Below are 7,185 nucleotides of genomic sequence, written 5' to 3' on the forward strand. Positions count from 1 at the left end.
TGTCACATTGTTTCAAAATAAAAAACAAATAGAAAATAGGGCTGGGGGTGTAGCTCTGAGGTAGAATGTCCCTCAGATGATCAATTCCCAGCAAACACACACACACACACACACACACACACACACACACACACACACACACAAAGACGCAGCAGCCCATGGACCTGGAGTCACCCACAAGGTCGCTGTCCTTGTCCTTATTTACCCATGAGGCTCAGCTGAGGCGGCTTGAACGTCACGGAGGAGGCAGAGGCTGCTAAAGACCTGGGAAGTGGGAGCCGCTGCTGCACCTGTGCCTACGTCAAAGTCCTGCGACATCAGAGGACGCTTCATGAGAGACCCCAGAAAGGGTAGAGTCATTGCTCATGCCTGAAACATTTCCTCCCACAAAGTGGCTTTTTTTCTTTGATAAATGAATAAACTGTGTTCATTTCCTCTAATGAAAACGTGATAAATCAATGATTCATTCATAGCTGGAAGCCCCAGGAACCTTTTAAGAATGTCATGTGTCTCCCATTTGTGTGGGAGGCTGAGACAGGAGGATCACAGGTTCAAGACCAGCCTCGGCAATTTAGTGAGACTATCAACAACCTAGCGAGACCCTGTTTCAAAACAAAACATAAAAAGAGCTGGGTGGTAGCTCAGAAATGCAACACCCCTAGGTTCAATACGAAGGAAGGAAAGAAGGAAGGAAGGAAGGAAGGAAGGAAGGAAGGAAGGAAGGAAGGAGTGTCTGGCCCAGCACAATGGTGCACATCTATAATCCCAGCACTTGGGAGGCTGGGCTTATTTGATGGTCATTTGCTGTCTACCTCATCTGCTTGGGATAGAGCAGGGCTCGGCAGTCTCTCTTTGTAAACGAGCGGGCAGTAAGCATCTTAGGCTTCATGGGTCTCACCGTCTCTGTTGCAGCCATTCAACACTGGGATGCCTTGCAGATGGCACACAGAAGAGATGTAAACAGACAGACATGGCTGTGTGGTTTGTTATCCAACTGGTTATTTAATCTTAAGTTTATTTGATTTTCATGTGTCGTTAAACGGCATTCTTTTTATTTCCCCAAATTATCTTATGTATTCATCTATTTTGGGGAGCGAACTCAGAGGCATTCTACCTCCGAGCTACACCTCCAGTCCTGTTTTATTTTTTCATTTTGAAACAGGATCTCACTAAGTTGCAGAGGACCTTCCTAAATTGCTGAGGCTATCCACAAACCTGCAATCCTCCTGTCTCAGGCTCCCAAGTACTGGGATTAGAGGTGTGAGCCAGCACGCCTGGCTTCCCCGACTGTTGGGAGTCATCTTAGCACCACACACTGAGATTCACACCGTGGATCAGCTGGGCTGTGTACACAGTATTTGGAACTTGTCCGCAGTGGACAGACTTCCAAGGGACCTGATGGAATCGGTGAGTATGGACTCTGATGTCTTCTCCACTTGTCGGCTCCTGTGTGGAATCGTTTTGTACGACGCCTTGTTTAAACCTCCTATAGCCGGGCGTGGTGGCGCACGCTTGTAATCCCCGCGCTTGGGAGGCGGAGACAGGAGGATCGCGCTGGTTCGGAGCCAGCCTCTCTGGCTTAAGAGACCCTGTTTCCAAATTTAAAAAAAAAAAAAAAAAGATCTGGGAGTGTAGCCCGGAGATAGAGAGGCTTCCAGGAACCCCAGTGCCGCCAAAAAAAAAAAAAAGTTAAACCTCCTATAAAAGAAAAGCTCTGGTTACAGGAGGACGGGAGATTCACGCAACCTCCCCTCCAGCTACCCCATCAGATATTAAATATGATAATGATTTTCTCTAGATTAGCATATCTACTCCAAGTCATCTCATGCGAGGGCTTTTCACGTGAGAGACTTCTAATTAACAGCAGCTTTTGTGGTTAGACAAGTGGTGTCCACTACATAGATGAAAGGGTTTCAGCGAGTTGCTCACGGCCCTTCAGCTGCCATGGTCACGGCCAGTGTGGAAGGGGAGCTTCATGACTGTGTTACAAACGAGGGCTGGTCTGTCTCATAAACAGTACTGCTCTGCTTTGCTTCAGCACAGGACAAAGGTGCCCGTTGCTGTTTTCTCTGCCTAGGCTCTCACCAAGTTGTGCTTACAATCTTTTACATATTTTCTTGGTCGACTGACTTTGGGGTCAGGCAAAAAAGTCTTTCGTGCCCAAGCATTTGAGCATTAAGCAAATGGCCTTTGACGACACCAATCTGGATGTTAAAAATGCCCTTTCTTCTGTGAATGGTAAATTTTTCTGTGGTTATATTCAGGTGGCTCAAATAGTTAGGACATAAGCAATCTTTTTTCCCTGTAGCCTTGGGTAAAGTCCTTACACATCATACTGGTTCCAAAATTCAGTGTTATAAATATTAAAAAAAAAAAACATGGACATACCCAAAAACAGTGTACGGGGCATGTTACCACTGCCCCATAACCTCTAGAGGATGACCTCATTGTAAAAAGGGAAAACACTGGACCAAGCAACGCCACTCTAAATTTGATAATCAGGGGAATCTACTTTTGGAAAATGGGAAGGTAGGCCACTCCCAGGCCACAATCAAACACAGAGTGTTTCGGTGAGCAAAGAATAATTACATGGCTCAGTCCAGCAACTGCTGGAAGCACAGGATTCCACTTGCCTGTAAGAAGAGACATAATTATAACCCTTCTTCAAACTAATGTTTGACTTTTAAAATATAATGAGAAATAAATATATCAGAGTTAATTTTTTTTTTAATCATGCTACCCAAGCTGGTCATGGTAGCACATGCCTGTAACCCCAGTACTTGGGAGGCCGAGACAAGAAAATTATAGGTTCAAAACCAGCCTCAGCAATGTAGTGAGGCCATCACAGGTGAGACCCTGTTACCAAATAATAAAACAAGAAGGGCTGGGAGTGTAGCCCTGAGGTAGAATGCCCCTGAGTTCAATCCAGAGTACCACAAACACAAAAAATCATCCTATTTATAAAAACTTATTCCTGGGTTGCATATTAAATAAAAGGCAAAAAACTTATAAAACAAGAAAAAAAAGCTAGTTTTTGTTATCAGGTTTGGCCCTAATGGAAATTAAAAGATAAAGCTTGTTCTAAAAATAATAGGAAGCTCTGAAAATTTGGATTTTCCCCCTAAGAAATAGGCAGTAGTAAAATCTGATGTAGAGTCTTCCTCAACGCCACAGGTGAGCACCTAAGGCATTTGACTCGGCGTCAGCATTGGCTGGTGGACTCCGCCTCCGCCATCCCCTGCCACAGATTTCATATTCATGTGCGTCTTGTAGTCTGTTGCTCGCTGGCACAAAACAGCGTCTAAGTTGCAGGAACTAGCCTCAAATCTGCCGTCCTCCCGTTTCAGCCTCCCAGATACTAGGACTGCAGTCACGTGCTATTGCACCCATTTCTTTTCTTTTGTTGCTGTTGTTGTTTTGATTTGTATTTTTAAAAATTTTTGGAGGGGTTGTTTTGCTTTTTTTTGGCCTACAAGAACCACTTGCTGTATCTTAGGTTCTTTTTCATCATGTGGAGTCAGCAGAAATAAACAAACTAGATTCGGGAAATGAGCTACTTTTAGGAATTATTGCTTATAACAACAAAACATCCCCAGTAAGTCATTGAAAGTTGGCTTGAGCTGGGCTTGGCGGTGCAGACTGGCTATCCCAGTACTGGGGAGACTGAGCTAGAGGACCACAGGTGCCAGGACAGCCTGCCCTGCTCACTACTGCTCAGGAGTAGTGAGACTCTCGGCAACCTAGTGAGGCCCTGTTTCAGAATAAAAATAAAACAGGGCTGGTAGCGTGGCTCAGAGGTAGGATGCACCATACACACACACACACCCCAAAAATGTTGGTTTGGTGGAAGAGACTGGATTCCAGTAAGGATTTCTGCTGAACTGTTACAATCTGCTTGCCAGAATATAATTTCAGAGACATTGAAAGGAAGACTTCAAAAATATTGTGATTTACTTCATTTGGGGCTCTCTAAACATTTACTGTTACAGATCCATCAGATTAATGATTCAAAACGCTGTTTATTTCTGACAACTTATGCTTGGTATACACTTGCCATTCATAAATCTTCAACAAAACCAGCTTCCTGTGGTGTTTTAGTAATGTCTGTAATTGCTATTACTGTTTTGTCTCAGGATTCTTGTGTCTACATCGCGGGGGCTGGTGAAGAGGTCATAGGAGGGCTGATGTCATCAGACGGGGATTCTACTCCTTCCACGGGGAAGATCTCTAACAGTGTTTGGTGAATTCCTTGCGAGGAGATGGAGGAAAACAGCACTAAATAAGATTCAAATAATCCAGCCAACCGGCTAGCACCATCTCCAAGCTGCAGAGAGCACGCTGGTATGCTTTGAGGTACCACTTACCAACGGGGTTGCCATAGAAACGCATCCCGAGTTGCTGAGAGGAAGCAAGGCAGAGCAGGCAGGAGTTCGCAGGAAATTCTCCTTGAAATAATTACAGTTGTTCTCAGTGTGTTTAAGAAATGAATGTGCTGTTTTTTTTTTAATTCTTTTCAAAAGAATGTGATAGTCCTGCATCCAGAGTTTAGCTCAAATGTTTCCTGTTGCAAGTCTTAAGTCTTTTTTTTTTTTTGTGTGTGTGTGTGTGTGTGTGTGTGTGTGTGTGGCAAAGCAAAAGATGTGTGTCACCACGCTTGGCTTCTGCACGTCCTTTTGAACGGGCCATCTTCCCCCACTGAAGGCTTGCTTTCCCCCCCAAGTCCCATGAGGACAGAGAACCGAGACTCAACAGGGCACCCAGCTTCTGGGAGGCTCTCAAGAGACAACAGTTGTATGAAAAAAAATAAATACATCAAAAAGCCCCACATCAAAAAGCGGGATGCGGGGCTACTCCGGGCTACCGGGGGAACCATCCTGAGTCTGAGCAGGCTTGTTCTTCAGAGAGGACTAAGAACCCAGCACTCGAGTCTGGCCAGGTGAGGGCAGCCGTGGTGCGGTGAACCCGACGCCCTGAAAACCGTGGGGGAGTGTGGAAGTTCCTTTGGGTGCGGAGCGCCGAGTTGGCCTCGGCCGGGAACACTCCAGCTCAGCCCGGGGGTGATGGGGAGGGGGTCAGGTTTAACCCTGGGCTGATGGGGTCTTAGACTCAGCCGGAGGTGATGGGGGCTTAGTTCAGGGTGACGCGGGACGCAGGTTCAGGTTCGGCCGGAGGTGACGGGGGAGCAGCCTCACGCTCGGCTCGAGCTCATGGGGACACAGACCCAGGGTCAGCCCGGCCGGGTGCGCGCTCCGAGCTCCGGTAGGAAGGAGCCGGCAGCCTCGGCGAGCAGCGCTGAGCCGGGGAGACCACAAAGCCCTGCGGTAGGAGGAGCCTCGGGTTGGCCCGCCCACAGAAGGCCCCGCCCCCCTCTCCGCCCGGCCAATCCGCAGAGCCTTTCTCCCCCTCTATTTTCTCCTGTACGAGCTCGAAAGCCGGTGTGAACAGCCTTAAACTCTCTGCAGAGTGCCGGATTCACGCTCTCCAGTAATGCGTGGAGATGCGCCCCGCACGCAGCGCCCCCACCGGGCGAATGCAGATGCAGAAGCCTGGAGTTTGTGGGCGGCAGCAAGGGGCGGACACTGGAAATAGCGGCCTGGGTTGACTCGGGTTACTTCTTGCCAAGAGGCAAACCTGGGGGACTTACGTACTGCACCCACTCAGGCGGCCTGGAATCTCCTATGATCAGGGGAAATGGTTTGTTCAGGGATTGCTCTGCTTCTGTAAAAATGTGGTTATTGATGTGGCATTTATCACAGGTGACTCCGTTTACGTTTTGGCTGGTCCACCGGGGTCCAGTGCAGGATCTCAGTTCAAAACAATGACCTTCCGCGACTCTGTTTAGCAATTCTTTATATCCACCTAGAGACCTGTGTATTTTGCTCCCCTCTAAAAGATACTTGGTTGGGCAGGGAGTGAAAAATCGTTTCCATTGCTGAGTTTCCGCCTCCTTGGTCTGCAGATCTGCGGTGTTCGCCGCATGCCTCGCTCCTGGTTGGCAGGTTACCTGTCTGTAATGTCAGACGATCTCTGTTGACAGTGCTCATAATTGTGGCCTGGATCCATCAATTCTTCAAAGGTTAGGAAGCAGGGCCTTTCATTCTACCATCTCTGCTGGGTACATCAGCTGCTTGGCATCTGCTGTAAAGAGACGCTTCCCCCAGCTGCTATGAGGGTGCCCTGAGGACAGTATGTTTAATAAAGACATAAATGTTTGATTCCTTGCCTTATTTACACTTATAAAAATAATGAGTTGGTCTCCAAGCGTTCTCCACATCTGTTAAAGAGTTTTTTCTGGGAAGTGATACTAGGTTTTTATAAACCACCGATTGTAAATCCCATCCTAAAAGTGGGAAAAGTCCGATGGGTCCAGAGTCTGGAAGACCTAAGACCTGCGGAAGGGACCATTGGCGGCCTTGGGGAGCGCGATTAACTCTAACTGCGGCTTTGCCTGCTGAACACCGGGTTGAAAGGAGATCCGGTCAGCGGGGGCAGCAGGCCGGCCAGGCTGGGCGGCCACCAGCAAGGAAGAGGACGGCGAGGCGCGGAGAGCTGCTGCAGAGGGAGCCCGAGGAGGACACCTTTGAGAACAATTCGGTCCCCACCCCCGCCCCGCCCCGCGCTCCCCACCTGCCGCCCGCCCTCTCTCCCCAGAGTGGCCGTTTCAGGGTCCAACTGCCTCTCCGCCTCGGCCTCCACTGCGGGCCTCCACCTCCGGCCTCCCGGGTCCTCTGTCCTGCAACAGCTGGTGGTGGCGGCCCTCGAGTGGACGGGGGTAAGACCCTGTGCCGGCCTCCTCGGCCTCTCTCTCTCCTCTGGTCCAGGCCCTGGAGACCAGCCAGGGCAAGGTCGATGTAGGCCAGAAACAGCCTAAGATCCTGGTGTCCGGGGCACGGAGGAGACATACTATAGAGATGGTGGTGCTGGGGAAGGGACCCCAGGGAGCGCCTGCAGCACACCTGTGCTCTGCAGGATGGGAGGAAGAAGCCCAGGTGTCCAGCCGGCCTCAGCAGCTTAGCACAACCGTATTTCAAAATAAAAATATAAAAAAATAGGGCAGGGAGTGTAGTTCAGAGCTAAAGCAGCCCTGGTTCGATCCGCAGTACCACCACCACCACCACCACCAAAAAATGAGCCAAATGAATCCTGAGAAATGATCCTGAGATTTATTCTGGAGCCTAAGGAAGA

The sequence above is a fragment of the Muscardinus avellanarius genome (genome assembly GCF_963383645.1).
Source record: "Muscardinus avellanarius genome assembly, chromosome: 13".
In the NCBI taxonomy this organism is placed as follows: Eukaryota; Metazoa; Chordata; class Mammalia; order Rodentia; family Gliridae; genus Muscardinus; species Muscardinus avellanarius.